At 39.0% G+C, this 24,968-nt stretch overlaps 1 protein-coding gene and 1 pseudogene across 11 annotated transcripts in view; one reads left to right on the forward strand and one right to left on the reverse strand.

The window, feature by feature from the left end:
- NFIB (nuclear factor I B) overlaps positions 1-24,968 on the reverse strand; it is a 232,447-nt gene that overhangs the window by 116,505 nt on the left and 90,974 nt on the right. The window lies entirely within an intron of this gene.
- LOC119624351 (large ribosomal subunit protein eL8 pseudogene) lies at positions 3,525-5,432 on the forward strand (annotated as a pseudogene).

The following is a 24,968-nucleotide window of genomic DNA, read 5'->3' on the forward strand; positions in this document are numbered from 1 at the left end:
CCTAGGTCTGAAGGCTTGTTAAGAGCCATTTAAAGGGGTGTGCTCAGTAGTTGGGCATATTTCCTTCTATTTTCTGTGAAACTGTTCATGACTTCTTCAAAACACAAACCAAAATTTCAAATCAGCTTCTCCTCCTTAAAATATAATAGTCAGTGGTGAAATTTGATGAAGAAAATGCAAATTTCCTCTCAGAATCGATAGAAGATTACAATAAACATAATCTACTGTTTTCATCAGAAGTTTCTTAAAGTCTACAGAATATTCATGCTTTAAGCAACCCAGGACCTCAGAATCTGTTTCAGTGAAGTTAGACCAAGGAATAAAACACAAAGCCAAAACTCACATACTCTCTGATCACGATCTGAGATAAGAAAATAATAATCCTCATGTCCAACACTAGGTCTCAGGATCAGTAAGTCAAGTGTGTCTTTCAGCTCCAAAATTACTATTTTTTTTTTAAGACACAACTTGACTTTCTCAGACTCTACTTGGTTAACTTTTCACACTAAGTATCCTCGGCTTTTGGAAATTCTCCTTCCCCTTTCCTTTAGGGCACCACTCTTTTCTAGGTCCAATCCTCTATTTCTGAGGGCTCCTTTCCTGTCTTGATGGCTATCTCCTTCTCTTCTGTTGGTCTCTTAAATGTTGGTGATCCCAAAGACAACCTATCCCACTTGGCCATCTTCTTGTCTTTGTATATTCCTCCTCGGCAAACTCAGCTAGGTCCATGTTTACAAATACTACCCATTTTTTGAGAATACTGTATCTCTATATCTAGCACTAACGTCTTCTTTAACTGCAAAACTCCTCCTGATGTTACTAGTGCACAACCTTTGTACACTCTCACCCCCCTCCCCCAACCAATCCACACCTCAGTTAACGGCATTCACAGCCATTCGGTTTCCCAAGCTGAAAACGCTCATTCCAGAAATCCCATCTCCCTAAAGCCTCACATTCAGTTGTCAGCCCAGACTCTACCTTTCAAGCCCATTTCCCCATCTCCTTCCCAACTGGTGCTAAGTCCCTTATTGAGCTTCACATTTTTACCTCACAATAGCCTCAGCCTCCTCAGGCCATAATGATTCACTCTTCACACTATAACCAGACTCCATCCTCTGCACAGCCATCAGAAATCACACTTCACCCCTTAAAATACCTTGGTGGCTTCCAATTGCTAGCTAGAATAATCTACAACCTCCTTAGTACAGCATTCAAGGTGCTCTAAAACCTGGCCCTGGCCTAGCCTCACTCTTACAGAAACCATCACCCTTTACTCTCCCCCTCACACCCACATCCAACTTCTTAATATTCTTCTTAACAGTCCTAGAATATGCCGTGTAACTGCAGGTCTGTGCCTTTGCTCATATGGTTTCTATGCCTGAAATATCCCTTATTTGATGCAAGACAAACTCCTAATTCATCTTTAGGAGTTCTTAAATTTCATCTGTTACATCCTTCCTGAACCTTATTGCCCCACATAATGAGCTCTCCCTCTGGGGCCCACGTGGCCTTGCTCACACTTCAGTGCAGGGCCCAACCAGTGCATTATGGTTGGTTGTTTATACATTACTTCTCTCCAAGATTGTGACCTCCTGTATCCCAACTTACCCTGAATAATTTTGCAAATCTATTTAAATGGCATAAAAATGTTATCTTGGATGTACTATCCAGGTAGAAACTGAGACAAAGAGCATTAATTCCCAAAAGTAAGACAAAGAAATCTTTAAAAAAAAAAAAAAAAGTCATAATGAGTTATCAATTTATACAGGTAACTAACATTCAATATTCTGATTGTGATATATACAGATGATATTTATCCATTTGTTTAGTTTTTTTAAAAGGACTGAACACCTACAGTGGTCCATGTATCATCCTTGGAATTCAGTCTACAACAGTCAATAAAAGATTACCTGTTCCTGTCTTCATGCAGCTCATGGTTTCATTTGTACTATGTTGACTTTCATTCACTTGCTAACAGGTAAAATGTGCTCTCTATACAATCTACAAATAAGAAGAATCTGTAATCATTACGTTTTGAAAATAAATTGACACTTTTCACACATATACAAAGATTTAGTCGTGGGACAAGCTTTTTCATTTAATTTTTGTTTATAGCAACTAAAACATGAGAGACTAAAAGCCACAGACTGCAAAAGTATTATTTAGCTGTAATAAGTAGAATGTGTAAAGGTGGTATGATGACAAAACAGCTACTGCAGCATGAAATAATGAGATTATAAAATAATGAGACCAGAGATTTAAAATTCTCTGACCTCTATTATCTTTCAGAATAGCTGAAAGGGGTCTATTGACTAGTTTGGGAGCTGGAGAGTCAAATACTATTTCAGAATGAAAATTACTTTGTGGTCACACCCCATTATAGAATATTGATGGAGCCAGACTACATGAAAGTCTCAAAAGGAGTACTGAGAGAAAACATCATAAGAACTGGTTTTCTGCTACTAAAATCCATCCTCAAGAAAAAACAAAAGCTAATTTTAAAAAATCATAACCAAGGCAAAGTTTCTAAATGGAATAACATGAAAATATCAGTTGTACATTTTTTGCCTTTTAGAAAAATGACCCATATGTATAGCATTTTATATGGTTTTCTCTAATGTATCTGAGAAATGTGCAAGCGAATCTATGCAAGGAGATATCATGGATTGTGATGTCATATTTCTTATGAAAAAAATCCCCTTTACAATGTCAATTAATACCAAATTTAGCTTTAAAACTCCATGACCTCTACCATTTTTTAGGTTAGCTGAAAAGGATCTATTGACTAGCTTTGTGAGCTGAACAGTTGAATGCTACTTACATAGAAAATTATTTCTTTCACTCCATAAGAATAATTATCATGGCGATCACACAATTATTATAATTATATCTGTAAGAACTGTTATCGGGAATTTATCTCTGAAACAGTTTCATGCATTGCAGGGGACATTTATCTTTTTTAATGATCATCAACACGAGTATCTTTTTGTAGCTATATAAGTGATTTTTACCTCTTTCTATTAATATCCTCTTGCATGCTTTAGAAGCCAAAGGAGACAGCCCCAACACTTTTTTTTCCTAAAGCAATTGTTTCAGTTAAGCCAGGCCAATGGCATCTTTTGAGACAGAAAGCTACCCTTCCCATTCACAGCAACATAACATTCACAATGTGCTTTCCTAAATGGATGGAAAACCCCTCAAAAAAGCCCCTCAAATCTGTGTTTCATAAACTGTACTCTTAGCAATAAAGTTTATTACAGACCTAAAGTATCTGCATAAACCCGGTTAATTGAAAAGTGGGTGGAGAAGGCTGCCAAATTAAATGTTTACATTAGCACAGCTGTATTGTAAAAACATTCTGCCCCCTGTGCTTTGTAATTATAAGATATTTCTGGACTGTGTATCTCTACAAAGTTTATCTCCACTGCCAAGAGTGTCTTGGCACGGAGCGACTGCAGTTTTTGGCAGCCAGGAGCTCTCCGCGCGGGCAGGATCTAAAATGGCTGCCAAGCGGCCTCCTGAAATGTCGCCGGCGTGGGCCCGCCTCACCAAGGGCAAAGGCCAACCCTGTTACCACGGCAGGGTCTAAAGTCTGTCTCACAGGAAGCCAAAATGTGTATTTCCCTCATAAATAAGACTTGGTACCACAACTTTTGTGTTGTAGTAGTTAAAGCTGTTTGAAAAACTAACTACAAAGGAATATTGGAATACTACCAATTAGAAAATGGTGACGAGGGGTCTTTTATGAAATTCTGCTGACCTCAACATTTCAATCACACAAAATGCCCACAATATTTTCTGCTGATTAAAGAAACTCACTTAATTTGTGGGGGGAAAAAAAGGTTGGAAAAAAAAACCCAACAAATTCTGACCATATTAAAACATACTATAGAGAAGCATCAGCAAAGCCAACACTTTCCCATTTGCAATGGCATGATTTGGACATAAACTTATAACCTCTATCAAAGCATATGTGCATGAAAAATAGAAACAAAACTAATTTGTTTTCTTCTCATCCTTTAAAAAGGATATGTTCCTCTTACAGCATTAAACAACATTAACAAAAGAAAACCTTTTCATATCCTTCTATGGCAAAGGCCTCAACATTTGAGAAATTCGCTTTCTCTTCCCACCGCCCATCGCCCAAGATGCGGAAAGGAAAGAAAGCCAAGGGGAAGAAGATGGCTCTGGCCCCTGCTGTCGTGAAGAAGCAGGAGGCCAAGAAAGTGGTGAATCCCCTGTTTGAGAAAAGGCCAAAGAATTTTGGCATTAGACAGGACATGCAGCCCAAAAGAGACCTCGCCCGTTTTGTGAAATGGCCCCGCTATAGCAGGTTGCAGTGGCAGGGAGTCATCCTCTATAAGCGACTAAAAGTGTCTCCTGCGATTAACCAGTTCACCCAGGCCCTGGACCACCAAACAGCTACACAGCTGCTTAAGCTGGCCCACAAGTACAGACCAGAGTCAAAGCAAGAAAAGAAGCGGAGTCTGTTGGCCCAGGCGGAGAAGAAAGCGCCGGCAAAGGGGACACTCCCACTAAGAAGAACACCTGTCCTTCAAGCAGGAGTTAACACCATCACCACCGCAGTGGAGAATGAGAAAGCTCAGCTGGTGGTGATTGCACAGGACATGGATCCCATGGAGCTGGTTGTCTTCTTGCCTGCCCTGTGTTATAAAATGGGGGTCCCTTACTGCATTATCAAGGGGAAGACAAGACTGGGACATCTAATCCACAGGAAGACTTGCACCACTGCTGCCTTCACACAGGTTAACTCAGAAGACAAAGGAGCACTGGTGGAAGCTATCAGAACCAATTACAACGACAGACCCAATGAGATCCATCGTCACTGGGGAGGCAATGTCCTGGGTCCCAAGCCTGTGGCTCCCATTGCCAAGCTCAAAAAGGCAAAAGCTAAAGAACTTGGCACAAAACTGGGTTAAATGTACACTGTTGAGTTTTCTGTACATAAAAATAATACAAATTTTCCTTCAAAAAAAACTGAGGAATTAACTATGTCTGTGGCATAAAACTGAAAAAAATTGAGATCAAATACATAGTCTCTGTGAGTGAGTTCCAAGGGCTGACCAAAGGAACAAAAATTGGAAGGAAGTGAGGGGAGGGGACGGGGAAAAAAGAACGAAGGGAGGAAGGGGAAAGGAGGGAAGAAGGGAAGAAGGGAGGGAGGAAAGGAAGGAAGGAAATAAAGGGAGGAAATGAAGGGAAGGAAAGGAGGGAGGGAAGGAAGGAAGGAAATAAAGGGAGGAAATGAAGGGAAGGAAAGGAGGGAGGGAAGGAAGGAAGGGAGGGAGGGAGGGGAGGAAGGGAAGGAAGGAAGGAAAGGGAGGAAGGAAGGAAGGAAAGGGAGGAAATGAAAGGAGGGAAAGGAGGAAATGAAAGGAAGGGAAGGGAAGAGAAGGGAGGAGGAAGGGAGGGAGAGGGGAGGGAGGAAAGGAGGGAGGGAAAGAAGGGAAGGAAGGAAGGGAGGGAGGGAGGGAAAGCAGGGTGGAAGGGAGGGAAAGCAGGGTGGGAGGGAGGGAAAGAAGAAAGGAAGGGGAAAGAAAACACAGGAAGGAGGAAATGGATGGAGACACTGCACGGAACTAAAAATATATACTGATTTGTTCACAGTAGGAATATGAAAAACAGTTGAATAAATTTTTTAAAATACTTCATAAGTACACCTTCATAAGTACAATATATACACAAAGTATATATTGTCTGTCTTTTTTTTTTTTTTCCTCTATTAAACTTAAATCCCAGCTAACAGGCTATGTTCACAGCAGCCAAATACTGCATAATGAGGTCAGTGGATTTTTCTTTGAGACTGTTCCACAAGTTTAAGCTCAGGTTGAGAGACACATTAGGCCTGGTGTACTCCTGTAATCATCATTGGCAGTGATTACTGTTCGGTAATCTAAGCTTCAACTGAATCCAACATTCTTGCCTCTGCTGAAAGATAATTCAGAGGTGAAAGATGAATTCCATAATGCTGACACAAACTGGTGGTATTCATCATAGTGCTTATTCACTAAATGCCCATTCTAGCCTGAATTATATGTCCACACACTCAGTATAGCCACACAAATATTATATATTATTACTTAATTTTTAAAGACTCCATTTTAGAAAAAAATCTAATGTCTCTTTAATTGCGTATTTTGAAAAATGTCTATTCTCCAGTAGTCACCTGAAACACACACACACACACACACACACACACACACACACTTTTCCTGGACCTTTTTACAGCAGAATAATTTCTCAGCATTATTAATTATGTTTCGGCATAAAACACATTTAGGGACTTTTATCCTTTGTTTACTTAGTTATCAAAATAATCAGTCACACAGCTCCTTAATAATGGGCCACTCTTAATAGGTGAAACAGAGTGGCTGTGTTCAAAAAATACCTCTAGTTCACTAGTAACTTACTAACTTTCTTTTCTTTTTTTTTTTTTCTTTGAGACAGAGTCTCGCTCTGCCACTCAGGCTGGAGTGCAGTGGTACGAGCTTGGCTCACTTGCAACCTCCACCTCCACCTCCCAAGGCTCGAACAATCCTCCCACCTCAGCCTCCTGAGTATCTGGGACCACAGATGCGCCTGGCTAATTTTTTCTATTTTTGGTACAGACAGGGTTTCACCATGCTGCTCAGGCTGGTCTCGAACTCCTGAGCTCAAGCAATCTCCCTGTCTTGGTCTTGCAAACTGCTGGGATTACAGGTGTGAGCCACTGTGCCTGGCCCTTACCAACACTCTTAAAACTTGAGCTAATTTCTTTCCTTTCATGAGATTTTATGGTCTGACACTGCTAACTTATTACCTTTTCTTCCTTGAGAGTTTCCAAATACTAAAACAACAATCTGCTCAACAAACAGAAGAATTCAATAAATGTTCATTGATCACCTAGTAGTACCTGCAAAGAGACCCTGTGCTATTATACACAGAGTTATTAGATTCAGATAACGTGCTTCACAAAAAAAAACAACAAAAAACCTAAGGGATGGTTTCAGATTCTGCCTGTGTCTTAGTTTCAGTCATGTTTGGTATATATTGCCAAGTGGCTATATTTTATATCCCCAACTAGAATACAAGTTTTTGGAGATCATACTCTATGTCTTATTACAGCACAAGACAGTGCAACACATAAAATATTGTCACCTACAACTGAAAGGATTCCAGTGAGGCTAAATGATGATTAGCTGTGTAAAACCCCACTATTCCATACATTGTATGTGCTTACAATGTTAGCTTATCCTCCTCTTCAGCAGCAAATATCTTCTAGGTGAACAGTAATAAAATAATAGTAAGGCTAACAGTCATGAGTATTTGTTTACATGTCCAATACTGTTCTCAATATTACAGTATCCATAGATTTCATCCTTGCAATAACACTAAGGGGTGCTATTATTATTATTCCCATTTTCAGATGAGAAAACTTGCCTAAGGCTATCCAACTAATAACCGAAAAAGCCAGGAATTAAACCCAAGCCAAACTGACCCCAGAATCCAATCTAAATTACTGTCTTCCCAAATTAGAGGTGTCACCACCAGACAGAAAAAGAAATACAGTCCAGGTAGAGGTTTCACCTCTGTAATTACAGGGCTCCTTAGTCAATTATTTCTAATTTTTGACACATACCTTCCCAATTTTCCTGGCAAAAACCTCCCTTGAGTGGAGGCCACTGACTGTGGTGAGTTTATGTTGTGGTTTGGTAATGTGTACAAACTGGGAGGAGGATGAGACCAGAAAACCCCTTTTGCCCATAGCACGCCACAAATTGAGGACTGAGTCAGTGCATGCTGCTGACAGGCAAAGAGCCAGCTCGGCCTGAGCAGCAACATGCAGGGACTGCATGTGACACCAGACACCCTTTTCAAAGCCACTACCTTCCTCCTTCCCCACAAACCTCTTCATCTCCCACCAAAGTCCTGAAGCTTCACCACAGGATCAAGTAATCCCCCTCTAAGCCACATCTCGTAAATGACAGTCTAATTTCTCCCACATGTCATTTTTCACATGAATGTTACTATGGTCTTGGCTGTACTTAACCAGAGTTCAGGGTCTGATGGTTTATCTGTACAGAGACAACGTGACCACAGAGAAGAGCCCGGTTCCATTGCCACCTGAAAGACAGATCCACCAACACAATGTTCACCACTTTCTCACACAGGGCTAAATGAGACTCAAGGAAAGAGCCCACGGTCAAACGTTTCCTGGGTTGAATTGAGGTGGTGGGTTCCCATACAGAGCACAGCACCATCAGATTCACAAAGCCAAATGCCTCAGCATGATGATATGAAAAGATGACAAGCTGCACACAATGTTCAAAATCTAAATTCGAAGGTCACTTCCCACTCCCTAAATAGTTTTATCCCCCAAAAGTCACTTTAGAATCATCTTTCCACTTTTATTCCATATTTGTAATCTGATTTTAATGATCCCGGTGTAGGCCATTTTTTTAAACTCCAGACAGGTTCTGATTCATCTATACAACAAAGCAATATGCAGTGTTAATAAAAGACTAAGAGGGCAAACCAGTATGTGTTCAATGTGATGGCAGTTTAGATTTTTTATTTCAATTGGCAATCATTCTGACATCAAGGTTAAATTGTCCTAAAAAAGAAAAAAAAAAATCACGCCTCATTCCAAATTTGGTGATTCAAGAAAAATTGAATTATTCTCATATGTGGCAAAACAAGAAATGACTTTACATCTCAGAAATGTTAGTATGAACTATTAAATTCATAAAGACAGACATGGCTTAAGTTTTTATTTTACTACTTTGAAGTTGTAATGTATTCATTTTCCTGGTATTTTTACTTAAAATATCTTTTTTTTTTTTTTTCTTAAGGACTCTTCACAAGTACTTTTGATAGAGTGGTATAAAATTATCCTATTCCAATGACCATAATATGAAAATCATTTTGCCAGAAAACATCCTAGAAGTTTCCCTCATTTTAGGTACTTGGGATGATTGTCATAAACTGAGGACCATTCAACAATGTTTTGAAGATATATACTATTCTATTCAGAGGACAAGGCATATATTGAGAAAAATGCAAAAATATTCATCTTTTCTCAAACAACTCCAGTATTAAATTCATCTAGACCCACTGATTCACTCAATCTATTTTTTAAGTTTAGTTTACAATATGATATTATTTTTGTCCTCATCCCTTCTTTGCAACACCCCACCCATAAGGGAAAAGAAACAGAGATGAATGAATAACAAAATCGTACACAAATAAAAATGAAATATTTTCTGATAACTAGCATGTCAGAGTAGACAAGTTATTTTTTTCCACTATCACTTTCTTACATGATCTGCAGCAAAATTATGTTGCCTCTGTTTTATGAATCATCAATATATCATAGCCTAGCCTTTTTCATATATAATGGGAAAAATATTGCAGATTATAACTACCGTTTTTGACATGGAGATATTTTAAATTCAGTTTTATGACATGCTTATGTTCTTTTCATCACTGAATAATTGCTCATTTCCAATACTAAACTGGTATTTCTTTAAACAAAGTCCATGTTACTGCACTAATGGTAACTTTAGGATTTGGAAGGAAAAGGATCACAACTGATAAGCAAATGCAATGACGAGCACTGACAAAGACTCAACATTTATTAGAAGGCAATTGCTAGAGAATGTGGCTTTAATTGTGCATACATATTTTTATTCATTAAGATGAATAACCAATAAAATCCCACACTATGGTGTCCCAGCCTCATAACACATTAATAAAGTTTCTTAAAGGTTTTGGCAGGGGGCCAGCACAGTCCATTAACTCTTTGCAAGTTGTAAAAAGAAGTAAAGTCATTTCAGTGTGTTTTGTGGTTATGAATGAAACAGCAGGCAGCCTGTATGGAAACGTCACTTTGGATATGGTATTGGTAATGGACGCTTTGCTGCGCAATCAGAACAGTGTGGGGAGAAGTTAATGCATCCTACCACAACCCCAGCCCAGCGCACTGAAAAGCTAATTTACTTCAAAGTGGAGGGAAGAGAGCAGAGGACTACAAGTTTGGAAGATCTATTTATTTTGCTAATAGGCTGTCACATTGCCTCTGGGTAAACTTGCCCACTGTGAAACCCAAAATTACAGAATACATTTTAAGTGACTAGAACTGCTTTTCCTGATTACTTTTTTTTCCTAATAAAACCTGGTTGCATGGGCATTCACTTGGTGAGTGCTGGATCATAAATTACAAAAATGCTTTTCATTTAATACAAGAAGCAAAATTCTATCCTTTGTACTTTTTTGTTTTACATACTTGAATTAAGTCATATAAATAACTACAACAATTGGTAGCTACGTATTTGTCTCTGACTTTGCCTAACAATTTGAATTGAAGTGCTACACATCTCCCCAAAGCTTTACAATGCCATCTGTTCTCATTTTTCATGACACTACAAACATTTTCCTTTGGAAAAAGGATTCTGTATTTTGCTTCCTTTTTAGAATGAAAACTGGAAAACTTGAATGAAACTAAATATATAGAGAAGCATCCAAGTTGTACATGTAAAGTAGTAAATGTAGAGGGTATTTAAAACATTTTTGTGGTTAAGATCTCTACCCTTTTCATCTGTTCCACTCTAGAGATAAAACTTCTCTTTTACTTCAAGATTTTTGCAAGAAATAATTCAAAACTTTAAAAATAACGAAAAATGAACTTAAAAAGTGATTCAAACCCTTGAGTTTGAGAACACCAAAAAAACAGAATTGCTTTACAAATTGTTTTTGGCACTTCATTTATGAAGAAAATACACTAAAATGCAAGTAAATATACATACACACATGTGCACACTCACACACACACACACACACCACACACCCCTCCGTTAATCCCTAACCAAATATAAATAGCATCATTAGTCAATTACTTCTGATTGTTAAAACCACAAATTGGTTATAATGATCTGTCACTTTACATGGCCAAATAATAAAATTTCAAGCAGAAGAGATGATTACTGTAAGTACAATAGAAAACATCATTCACTATTTTAATTTTTTTTGAATTTTTACTGGAAAAAAAAAACAGAAAGAAAATTCTTAACTTTCAAATGTAAACGTTCATCACAGTCCTAAAAGAACTTCCCATTTCAAATTTCATTTGTGTCAATGTTAATATGTATCAAAATAGTTGCATCTCTTGTACCCTGTGGATTTTCTGGGAAGTTACTCACCTTTGATTAGATGAAAGTAAAGTCTAATGAATAGGTTGAAACCATATTGAATTTCTGCTTTTCTGTATATATGATCATTTTTGTCTCTGTTTGGACTGAAAGCCAGAACTCAATAATCATTCCCTAAAAATTTAAAGTATTAATTACACACATGTATTTGTACAATGTTAAGTATCACTGCAACCTGGAAAAACCCGGGGTAAAATTAAAATTTTTCATTTAAAAACAAGACTACTCTTAGCTTAATCCTCTACAATATTATATTCAAAAATATTTTTTCTGTGTGATTAACAGTAATATTACCTGGGCTATTTTTTAAATCTGGAATTAGAATTCAATTTTTAAAACTGTACTCAAAAAACATCCTGGATTCAGATATGAATGGATCTGGGAAGTTTCTTAAAAGAAATACATTTTATCCTAGATCAATAAGAAACAGGAAGGAAATGCATAGAAACAGGATATACGGAATATATAAATTGGGTCTACAATGGTTAAGAAATAAAGTTAAATAAAATAATTCTACTCACTTTAAAATGACACTGTGCTGAAAAATAATGAAAATAGATAAAAGCTTTGACCACCCCCATCGTCTACCTTAAAAAAATACTAGTATAGTTACTCAAGGCATGGAACTGGACAAACTGCAATTTGAATCCAGAAGACAGAATCCAGAGCCAGGGATGAAACAAGTCAAAGGAGCTGGTGACCAGGGCAATGGCCAGAGGTCTACCCGTTTATATCAGATTCTGTGTTATCCACCCTGTGGGGCCATCTGAGAGTCTTCCCACATCCCGTGCTTCCCCAGCTGGTGGGCCCCTCCACGTCAGCCCTCTCGTGGACTCCACAAGGAAAATAGAGTTGAACAGTATAGCATATTGTTATTAAAAGTGATTTGAAGTTGTGACATGAATATTATACTTTCAATAAAGGAGGTATACACTTTAGAAAGCTCTTCAACCTCTAGAAAGAATTGACATTTAAAAGATTAAAATGTTTAAAGAATGATCTCTCCACTGACCAGAATACCCACATCAAAATAATGTACCACTGGGTTTTATTGGTAGCTGCAATTTATCCCATATTAAATGCAATATGGCCTTAGTGTTAAATGCAAATACGTTGCCATTTATTATAAAATAAGTGCCATCTCTAAAGGTAACTGGACATTCCTTAAAAATTAACCATTCTGACATGAAAGAGGCATAAATTAATAAATCCCTGAGAAAGCCTAGCCTATGGCTATATGAAACATCTAACTGCTTAACTTGGCAACTAAGAGACTCATATAAATAATTAGAATATTTATTTCCAATTGATGAAAGCAAAACTACTCCAATTCACTTTAAGGTTGATGAGTCACATAAACCACTCATTGATTTAATTTTACTTAGAAATTGCTCATGCACTTTTGTTGCTTTCCTGGAAGGTTATACAAATGATTATATACTTATTTAATTCTTAAACTAAATGATCTCCTTAAGGGCAACATTAAACATACTAAAGTACAGTGCACCATGTCACAATGTGCTTAAGTATCCCTACTAAAATAAAAATTAAAACAAGGTTAGAAAGCAACTAACAACTAGGTTAAATTCAATCCAAAATATAGATTTGGGAATTTCTATTAAATTTTTCCATATTGTTTGAATAGGTTCATCACTGAGTAATGGTGTGAATAATTTAGGTAACCATCTCAAAAGTTTGTAATTCCTCTGGAAAAAAAAAAACATGTTTAAAACTCTACACTTACAATATTTCACATAATTAATACGTTTGCTAGATTACTGGATTTAAATCATATGATAAAAATAATACTGCTCACACTTATAGTGCTTTACAACTTACAAAACACTTTCACATAAGCCACCTTATCCTAACAACTGTGTTAGGTAGATATTACTATCCCCATTTCATAGATAAGGAAATTGAGGCTCACAGAGATTAAATGTTTTACCCAAGGTCATAGCCCTAGTAAATTCACTGCTTAGAGAATAATTAGCTTAAGTTAAGATAACAGCTACTTCCTGCTTCCCCATTCCAGTTTCAGAGACACACAAACACAACAGGCATCACATACAAAATGTGATAAAACAAAAAATTGTCCATCAATCATGTTTATGCATTACATTATTTGCCTATTTCCATTTGTACTTTTGTAAGCACTGTTTTTGAAAGGTAATATAGCATATAATTACACCTTTCTTTTTAAAATGCTATGATAATCTTCTGACTGCCTGGGAACTTTCCATGGCAGAAAGACTGGGCACAGTCAGGTAACTGGTATTTCTTGATTACCATCCACCAGTAGGTTGATCTTTGGAAAGTTACTTATTCACATGGGCCCCCAGGTTCCTTGTTAGTCACATAAGGGATCTGTAATAAACACTTCCTATGTCCACCATCCATTCTCCACAGCAGTGGTTCTTAAGCTTTAACATGCACAAGAATCACCCAGAGAGCTTGCCCTAACAGAGTTTCTGGCCCATCCTCAGAGATCTGATTTAATAGGTCCAGATAGGGCCTATGAATCTGCATTTCCCAGAAGCTCACAGGTGAGACCAATGCTGCTGGTCGTGGGACCAAACTTTGGGAACCACTGCTACACAGTAACATGGGAAACCAAAACACTTCAGAAAATGAAAATCTGATGAAGCTTTTCTCCGGAAACCTTCAGTGGTTCCCCATAGACCTTAGCATAAAGTCCAAAGTGCTAAATGAGTAACAGTATGTAGACATCCAGGTCTCCACCCAGACGCATTGCTCAGGATCCCTTTCTGGGCCTTTCCTGACACCCCAAGCTGCTGGGCTGAGTTTTATGTCCCTCCTCTGTGCTTTTTTATGTGGTTCCCTGTGTCCTAACACTGTAAGGAACTGTTATCACATGCTTCCTTGCCTCTGTTCTCAACATGCCAGAAGTGGTTTGTAAAAGTACCCCCAACTCCCACTGCTCCAAATTTAAAGGAGAAGAGTCCCCTCATTTCACCTCACATCTTTTTACTTAAGAATCGATGTAGGCTGGGCACGGTGGCTCACACCTGTAATCCCAGCACTTTGGGAGGCCGAGGCGGGCGGATCACAAGGTCAGGAGTTCGAGACCAGCCTGGCCAATATGGTGAAACCCCGTCTCTACTAAAAATACAAAAATTAGCCGGGGGTTGTGGTGGACGCCTATAGTCCCAGCTACTCAGGAGGCTGAGGCTGGAGAATCGCTTGAACCCGGGAGGCAGAGGTTGTAGTGAGCTGAGATCGGGCCACTGCACTCCAGCCTGGGTGACAGAGCAAGACTCCGTCTCAAAAAAAAAAAAAAAAGATTCGATGCCACCTTTGGGCTATGCATCAGGTCCCATTTCCAATATTTCTAGCAGAGCCCTCCTCAACCCTTCTTTATTACTCCCCACTCTGCTCCCCAAATAGGCCACATCCTAGCTCCCCATTAATTCCCCTTCCTGAAGAAGCGGCAGAGATAAGGAAAACCCAAAGAGAGAAGCTGCACTTCTCTGAGCACATCCCTGAATGAGGCACCAACTTCCCCTTCCCCATCAGCCTACTCTTCTCCTCACAGGTCCTGGGCATGCTCAAGGATCTCAAAGCACACAGGGCCAGTGTCAGGGGCATGGACCCATGCAGTCACACAGAGCCCCACTTAGGTGGTCCCCATGCTGGGCTTCATGCTCTGCTATCACCATCTTGAAATTCTTAATTTTTGAATAAGAGGCCCACACATTAGGTAGCTGGTCCTGAAGGCAAATTATGGAACTGGATACATCTCAGCTCCTCGGCAAGCACACATTATCACCTCCCATTTTCACCCACACTATCTCAGCAACACAGCTCCCAGCAGCCTAACAGAAAACTGACGCTTTCCTCTCAGAACTTGCCACACTTCCTTCCTTCACAGTAAAACAAAATCATATTATGGATTGTATCATCCTTTTTACATGAACTACCAGGAAACTTTTTAAACACATGATGCTAGTTAATCTAGCAGACAACATTTTTGAACTTGATGGTCTATAAATTTGTACTGTTTCCCATGTTTTGATTCTCTGTTTCTATTTCCTTGGTCCTGACTCTCTTTTCCATTGGAAATTCATCATTTATTTTACTGAATATGAATATCCTGCTGAGAGCTATTTATCCCACAATCCAGTACACACAGGAAGGAGGTATACACAGTGCAGAGAGCCATCCTATACAGTTTGAACTTAAAGAGACCTGACTTCACAAAATATGTGTATACACGTGCATACCTATGCTTACATGTCCATTAAAAAAATGTGGAAACAAGAAATTTACGCTTGGGAGCAAGGGTCAAAGGAGAAACAAGGGGAAGGAAGAGATTTACTTTTCATTTTTACCTGTATATAGTATTTAATTATTTTCTGTAAGTATATTACTTATAATTTTTCAAAGTAAATAGCTTGGTAAAATGATCTTCTGTCAAGCTCATTAATTGGGTGCTTAGCAGAGCAAGAAATGGAAAAATAATGGCTAAAGCAGTTATTACTTAATCTCCAAAGACACCAACTTTCACATCAGTTTCTCACAGACTGTCTAGCATATTGTAACCAAAGAAAAAGAGCAGGCATAAATACTTGGAACAATAAACTTGAAAAATGTAACTTCTGGTATACAATTAATGGCATTAAATGAAAAGCAGTGAAAATGAAAACCTTCAACATCTGCATATACTAAGACTATGTTAAGAAGAAATAATTATTAAAAGTTAACTAATGAATAAGTAAAAGTTTGCGTATTTGGGGGTAAAAAATTGTCAGAAAGCAAAAAGATATATTGTCCTGAAAATCCTTGCTTATTCTAAATTTAAAATGCACCTTGATTCTATTGCAAAGAAAGTTGAAAGTATGTCATCAAAAAGTCATTTTTTAAAACTACTACTTAAAAAGTGAACAGATAATTTACAAAGATGATTCTCAAGAAGTCAGATAAAGATAAAGATGCCCCATTTGTTAACAGTGTTTTTTGTTCTTCCAGATAATGTACTGAAAATGAGTCTAGCTTCGTATGGTATGCATAGCTTCCTCTGTAATACTCCAATTGTATTACCAAAAGCAAACATTACTTTTGTTATCAAAGCAAATTTAATAAAGAATTTTCAACTATCTTGTCCACTCACTTGCTTTGTAATCCAGATAAATGACTCCACATCTCCAAGCTTCTTTCATCATCTTGTAAAAGGCAAATAGTAATCTCTCCCAAGAAGCACTGTACTGAGGATTAATTGAATTGCTTTATGTAAATTCTCAGCACGATACCTTGTTCATGGGGGGTGTGCAATAAATAGGAGATATAATCATCATCACTCTTAGTAATGACGAAAAGCTGGTGTATTTTCAATTCTATTGCATACAGTAAAATCTGAATTTAGTTAAAAAATAATGTTCAATATTAAAAAATAACAAACTTTATAACAAAAGATAGGTTGGCAATGGCTACCTTAGAAGCTACCTAATTGCCTGGTCACAATTTTTTCTTTGTGTATTTTTCTAAAATAAATTTAATTAATAACAAACTATATAAATAATTTTAACTGATAATCATGTTAAAGAAATAAAATTTGGCCCTCAGGCTGAGCGTATCCCACAGGAAAGGTATGCACTAACATGGTGGCGTGTATTAGTTTATGAAGTCACTTTGCTGGCCACTATTAAGTCTCTGTGTGGATGAGGTAGAAACTAAAAAAGCTCTGGTTTGAGAAAGGCCAGAAGCAGGAGCAAGTGGGTTCTGCCTAGGTGCGTCTGTATCCACAGGTAAGAAGGAAGGTTCTCCATTGTGTGTGTGTGTGTGTGTGTGTGTGTACGTGTGTGTAGCATTGAAGACAGGGTGAGCCCCTACAAAAGAGAGTGAATCTCAGAAGAGAGACCCTGGAGAGATGCTGTGTCCTCCAAAGGACTCATGCCACCACAGTCACCATGCCCAGGTCAGGTCTACATAACAGCCACTTCAATTCCATCTTGGCTCAAGGCTATGCTGACTTTGCCAAAATTGCTTTCAATCGAATTTTCTAAAAGAAAGGAAAATAAGCATACTTTTCTGCTGAAAACTGTTGTCAGGCCCATAACTAAAGCCATTTCATACAGAATACCCTGGCCAATGTTTAGCACATGGTGCTTTACATTGAAAACTTTAAAAGCTAGAACAGCTATCCCTATCCATCTTCTAAAATCATGTTGTAACAGCATTAGTAAATGATGAATAATGTTTGAACAGTGTCTATTAGGGAGGACTTAATGAAATAAAGTGGAAGGATGTGAAATGACTAACATTTGAATTCATAAGCATGTTATACCCCAAAACCATATTTTTGGTACAAGGTGACCATTTTGATAAATTTCCTGATGATACTTAAAGAAAGAATAGCATTAATTTCTAAAGCTTCCAAATAATAACTTTTTCCCAGGTTACAGCTTTTATATATGTTATATGCAACTCACACTAATTCACACGCATAGCAGATAGAATCTAAATTAGATCTTCTTATAAATTATTTCCAGAATGGGCATGAGCAACCAAAAGATAAGATATAAATTATCTAATTATTCAATAATGCTAGGAAATTCTTTAAAAAGATACAAACTAGGCCAGGCACAGTGGCTCACATCTATAACCCCAGCATTTTGGGAGGCCAAGGCAGGTGGATCACCTGAGGTCAAGAGTTTGAGACCAGCCTGACCAACATGGAGAAAACTTGTGTGTACTAAAAATACAAAATTGGCCGGGTGTGGTGGCACATGCCTGTAATCCCAGCTACTTGGGAGGCTGAGGCAGAAGCATCACTTGAACACAGGAGGTGGAGGCTGTGGTGAGCTGAGATTGCAACATTGCACTCCAACCTGGGCAACAAGAGTGAAACTCCATCTCAAACACACACACACACACACACACACACACACACACACACACACAAAGCAAAATCTAAATTTATATTATTTTGGAAGACTCATCAAAAGTCCTGCTCCAAACAGTCATATTGCTAATTATCTCATTTAAGATATTACTTCACCATATCAATACTGATTTACTTATTATTTTATACTCTGTTTCTTTCCCCTAAAGACTTGAGAACACTCACAAAAAATACTCCCGCCACTGAGATAAAATAAACAGGTAAGTAAATCTGGGTAAGAATTAAGGTAAGAAAATAAATATACATGGGCAGTGGTAGGGCACAAAAATGTAAGCTTTTAAGTCTCTGATTCTTTGCCAGTAAAGCTGTACTTTCTGTCCCAGGCTCAGTTTCTTCCGTGTTTGCTGGGAGTTCCTGTATTACTCTGTAGATCTCATCGAACTTTTAAGAAGGCAGTGGTTGCTTTTCCTAGCAATGGAATAAGAATAATGAGGTGAGAGCTCCAAGGTGGCATTTGGAAGGCATACTGTTTCCCAGAGGAAAAATACTGAAGAAAAAGGCCAGTTGTAAAGGAAATAGGGACAGACATTATCACCATATTGAAGCCAAATAGAAAATAAAATACTTTTTTTAAGTTTAAAATTCTTTTGTTTCCATGATATACTTGAGTCTGACTCCAAATAACAACCTCAAAACCCTGTTTCTGTTTTCAGTGCTTTCCTGAACTAAGTGTTTTCCCTCAAGTAGCACCAATAAAACCCAGATTCCACCCACTGGCATTCTGTCCAAGCCAACACAGCTTTAATAAGGTGCTTAAAAAAGACTTTGCATGCATTAATGTGAGACACTGAAGGTGCAGGGCAAACAGCAATGCACTGTTGTAGAACTCCAAGTTGGGTTTCTAACCTCCCGAGAGACTGATGACTATAGATGTCACCCAATCAATGAACAAATGAATTTTCTTCAGTTTGTAATACTGTATTTTGCTATCTGGCTTACTGGGAATTTTACCAAGGGTCAAAAGAGGCTATTACTACCAACCAGATTTGGTTGGGGGTTTGGCATCTGAAATGTACTCTTTTCCCCAGGAGTTGAAATTGGAAATGTACTTATTTAAATGCATTGGCCTTGATCATAGTGGATGCCTAGATTTCTATTAACTTTTAGTCTTGTAAGTCCAGGTAATTTCAGTTATTGATCTACCCTCCTTTCAACTTCTCCATCATCAAAAGACATTTATTAAGTACCTATTTGTTTATCTTACTCTCAGAGGTACCACATGGAGAGATTTCTGAAGAAACACTTCTTGCCCTCTAGGGAACTTAAAATCACTCCTCTCCTGGTCTCCTACCGGCTTTAACTCGATACCATTAAATAGTTGCCTCATTCTCCTACTGCAAAAACATTTTTTCAGTGCTGGCTCTTCATTAAGGGGTGGCTAGTGAAACTCATGTAGATCACCCAATTTGGTAGAAACTCTGATGGCTTTAGCCCTTCATCTCTCCCAAATGCTGCACCTTATGAAGTTTGGCACAGCCTCTGACAACTCCCTATCTGCCATGTTTAAAGGAGCTTTCCATTTGTTTGTTTTTAATTCTATGTATTTAGAACTACCAGTATATTCAACAAGAGGACCAAATCTAAGACGCAGATAAATTATGTTACTTTGAATATTAACTATTATATAGATTGATAAATATTGCTATTTTATCTCCAGAGAAACTTTAACATAGATTCATCTTGTAGCACTAGGGTAAAAAAAAAAAAAAAAAAAAAAAAAGTCTAAGTTGAAGAGATTTTTCCAAATAAGATGTAATTTAGGGTTACAATGTCAAAACTGTAAACCTAAAATTAAACTACTAACTATTTTTGTTTGCAGGCTTCTTTTCTCAAAATTACAACCGCACTACATTTGTTGCAAAAGAACAGATTCAAGCCAGGATTTTGTTCATTCACATGTTATTCCTGCTTTACACGTATTTTATGGAGGAGTTACTTTTGCTGGCATTTTGTTTTGTTTTGTTTCTTTTACTAAATGGTGAGTAATGTTAGAGATAAATGTAACTGCCTACAAACACTCCAGGGCAAAATTTGGAAAGAAAGCTTGAGTAAGTAACACTCCATCTGATGGGATATAAGAAATTAAGAGTTCTTCAGATGACAAGAAAGTAGCATATTCTTTTTTACACAATGGAATTAAAGCTATGGTGAATAAAGCAATGTATTAAGAATCCTCTGGAAAGCCAGTATCTTGAATCATTACATCAGAATCTACACTGTGACCCTTATAACAAAGCTTCCATCCCTGGGAAATCGAAGAACTTCACTATGAAAGGATGGAACCACACCAAAAACACTTTTCCAACTTCAATCTTGGGAGAGCATCAAAGCAACAGGCCCTCGTCCCTGGTAAACTGTAATCTGGGCGTACTACACTTTCTTCACGTTGAGCCAAGGAATTTCTTCCCAACAACAGGCTGTGGTCTGATGGGCTCACCTTTCCAGGTGGAGAGAAAGCAAAATCAGGAACAATATGCCCTGAATTCTCTTCATCAAGGATTATCAGACATCTGTTTTAAATTTTAATCTCATTAGTTATTATTGATAACAATGACAATGTAGATCCATTGCAAAGGCTTATACCACAAAGAAAACACAACTCTTTCTAATTAGTACATGCTTCATAAACAAGGCAAAGGCGCCTCTCTGAAGCTATTTTAAAGCCCTTGTTGTGGTTCACAGGCTCAGAGAGAGATGCTTTGAATTCTGCTTCCATGTATTGTACTAGGGGAAAGCCATGGCATTCTCCAAATATTATTGCAAAGCATCTTTACCACATGGCAGGATTGTTCTGGGCATGGGGCCCCCTTTCGACCATACCTACAGCACCAAGGAAACCAGGAGTCCTGCCTGGGAGCCCCAGTTTCTTCTCCACTGTCTCTCTGGATGCTGGACTTGCAGTCTCCTCAACAGTGGATCACAGCCCATAGTTCTCATATCTTTTTAAACCCATCAGTCCCACACTGTCAACCTCGTAAACTTCACCTCCCCTTCACTTTCTCCTCTTTCTCCTGCCCTCTCCCTTATTTCCCTTTCTGAAAACCCCCTTCATCAAAGTGTAACTTCCTCGGGGAGAACTGCAAAGAATCAGCCCAGTGCAGATGAGGTTCCACCACCCAAAGTTTCTACTCTACAACCAGTGAAATCAATCTCCCTACACACACACACATACACACACACACACACACACACACACACACACACACACCCCACATCCCATCTTCATCTTCCTATTCCTCTCACCCCCTCCCAAGGAGAGTTTTCTGCTCTGAACTACGTTATATCCTACCTACTAGCCCATCTACTCCCTCACCTCAAAAGTCTGAACCCCTCTAAGGCCTCAATCAGCAGCAAGATATTAAACTCTGCATCCTCAGGTCAAGCCAAGCCAAATGTTGACATACCAGGAGTCTCTGCCCCTCTGACCCCAGCTTCTGGTTGATATTCCTACATTTCACTTGAAATTCAACATCCTCTTCCTTACAATCTGACTACTTCCCCATATTGCAAAGTAAAAGCCTTGTCCAGCTTTAAAAGTTAACCGCTCTACCTAAATTCCAGATTCTGAAGTTTCCTATTCCTTGAATAATACTGCAAATAGTTACTAAGATGCCATACTGATTATGCGGCAGGAACTATGCTAAACACGCATTATCTGACCCAGAAATCATAAGAACGCTATAAGGTATAAATAGATTTGGTTGAATCACACAATATTTGTAATATTCAGCTACATTTAACCCATGAAACAATTATTTTGTATTTATATGTACATTATTATTAGCTCCATTTTACAGTTAGAAAAACTGAGGCTAATGAGGCAAAGTATCTTCCCCAAAGTCACACAGCTCAAGTATATAAGACCCCAAGGCTCATAGCCACCATACCACACTGTCCCTCAAGCTTATCTTACTCCCCAATTTTGCACAGAGCTGGTCCTGTCTGCTGACCTTTACTTAAGTAATGCTCATGTCCTCTCCATAACTTATTTTAACAGCCAGGGTAAGACCCACATTCTCCCATGAAGTTGTCCTGACAAATTCCAAGCCAAGCTGGCCCCAGCCTCCCTTGGAATCCATAGTATAATTGAGCAAGCTGCCCTTCTTATACCCTGTATGCCAGCTAATCATTCTTTACCAGTGAGTCATCTCTTCTCAAACTGAACTGCTTGGTTGGCAAAGCTAAGAAACTCTGGTAAGTATGTCATTTTCCCTTTCTGAACCACCATATCTCACTTATTAAATGAGGGTGTTAGAAAAAGACTACCCTGTTTTAGAGAAAGCATTAGGAGCCTGTCTGCTTAGCACTACCCTTCATTACCTTTCCCTCCGCAAAGCACAAAGGAAGCAAATCTTGGCTGAATTAGGAGGTAGCAAGTTGTCAAGTTCTCCTTTTGATCTTTGGATCCCCATTTCCAATGCATTGGTCCTCGCAGATATTTTGATATTGCAAAGACTTCCTCCCTTGTCAACTGTTTCCAGTCCTTCATCTCTCTAAAACACTTTCTACCCACTAATAGAAACTTTCAAGAACACAGCTTGGAACATGTAAATTCCTTGTTCAAACACTGGCAGAAGCTCCCCATTATCTACCATGGAAGGCAGAATTCTAAGACAGTCCCTAAGGCTTCCTGCACCCTAATCTACAAGCCCTGCACCTACTGAGGAAATCCATTGCATCAGATGGCATTCGGGGTCCTTAAGGGTCATTTCTTCGATTCCAGGCTCAGCTTACCTGACACTAATTCAGGCATCTCACGCTCCAGGTGAGCTGGTAATCTGAGCCTTTGCCCCTGCTACTTCCCAGGCAAATCCGTACTCTTTATTCATTAAGTTTAGAAATCTGCATTCCAGGACCAGGTGCGGTGGTTCACACCTGTAATCCCAGCACTTTGGGAGGCCAAAATGGGAGGATCAGTTGAGCCTAGGAGTTCGAGACCAGCCTGGGCAACAAAGTGAGACCCCATTGCTACAAAAAATTAGCCAGGCATGGTGGCACACACCTGTGGTCCCAGCTACTTAGGAGGTTGAGCTAGGAGGATGGCTTAAGCCCTGGGAACTCGAGGCTGCAGTGAGCCATGATCACACCACTGCACTCCAGCCTGGGCAACAGAGTGAGATCCTGTCTCAAAAAAGAAAGAAGGGGAGGAGGAAAAGTAAAGGGAGAGGAGGGCAGGGAAGTGGGGGGGGAAAGGAAGGGGAGGAGAGGGGAAGGGAGAGGATGGGAAGGGAGGGGAAGGGGAGGGGAAGGGGGAAAGGGGGGAAGGGGAAGATGGGAAGGGGGAAAGGGGGGAAGGGGAAGGGGAAGAGGGAAAGGGGGAAGGGGAAGAGGAGGGAAGGGGAAGGGGAGGGGAGGGGAAGGGGAGGGGAAAGAGAGGGGAGGGGAGGGGAAGGGGAGGGAAGAGAAGAGGAAGGGGAGGGGAGAGGAGGAAAGGGAAGGGGAGGGGAGAGGAGGAAAGGGAAGGGGAGGGGAGGGGAGGGGAAGGGAGGGGAGGGGAGGGAAAAAGAGAGAGAAAGGAAAGAGAGAGAAAGAAAGAGAGAAAGAAAGAAAGAAAGAAAGAAAGAAAGAAAGAAAGAGAGAGAGAGAGAAAGAGAGAAATCCACATTCCTTGCAGAGCAGCTCAAACACCCCTTCTTTCCCACTCTTTGGACTCAACATTAATCCATTTCTTCTTTCCACTGCTCCCTCAAGACATTACCTGGAATTCTATCTAGTGGGTTATGCAGCTAAATCGGGGGTGTCCAATTTTTTGGCTTCCCTGGGCCACACTGGAAGAGGAATTGTCTTGAGCCACACATACACTAACACTAACGATAGCTGATGAACTTAAAGAAAATCAGAAAAAAAATCCCATAATGTTTTAAGAGAGTTTGCGGATTTGTGTTGGGCTGCATTCAAAGCCGTCTTGGGCCGCATGCAGCCTGCAGGCCATGGGTTGAACAAGCTTGAGCTAAATAAAAGCTCAGAGAGGGCAGGTGCTACGTTCAGATGATACAGCAGGGACTTCCTGACAGAAATCTACAGCAGGGGCACACTTACGATTCCCCCAGGTCACTGAGCTGATCTACTCTGACCTGTCCTCGCCTTACTGATAAGTTACTACCACATAATACTCCAGTTCATACTCATGATACTAATAACTTCTCTACTGCATTGCTTTTTCTGAATTGCATCCTATTTGTAATAACTTTAACAAGTCCAATTCTCACCCATTAGAAACAAATTTAAATAGAACAAAGCTTAAAAATTAGCATTCCAATTTTTTAGGGCATTTATCTATAAAAATGTAGAAACTACTAATTATTTAATAATTACACTGACTCTTTTTATACCTCATGTTCTCCTCTTGTTGTGCAGTTCAATAGGAGATCAATCAAAAGGTAAATTTTTTGAGAAATCATGCTTCCCCTCAATGTGTAAAAGAGGAAGAAGGGGGGAAGATGTGTTATGTGACTGGTTAGAGGCCAATCCAATTTCAAGGAAACGCAAACGCAGAAAAATCTTACCAGCTGTAGTTCAATTCCTCTAAATATACTAAATCAAAATCTAATAAGGAAATGAAAATACCTGTGATTGATAGAGAAGAACAATACTAGGAATCCACCTGGTCTCCTCAAGGGCAATGGTTTGTTTCCTTCTCAGCCACCCTATATCCTATCAGCCACCCCCACCGCCCACTACACTATAGTTGGCCAAGAAGTCACTGAGAGCTGTCCTGTGTATCTTCTCAAATTTTGTCCCTTGAGCAAATAGGATTCCCCCTGCCTTCCAAAATAATCTAAAACAATATTAAAAGAAATAAGATCACAACAAAATAAAACAAATAATAAAATGTCCCT

The sequence above is a fragment of the Chlorocebus sabaeus genome, chromosome 12 (assembly GCF_047675955.1).
Source record: "Chlorocebus sabaeus isolate Y175 chromosome 12, mChlSab1.0.hap1, whole genome shotgun sequence".
NCBI lineage: Eukaryota > Metazoa > Chordata > Mammalia > Primates > Cercopithecidae > Chlorocebus > Chlorocebus sabaeus.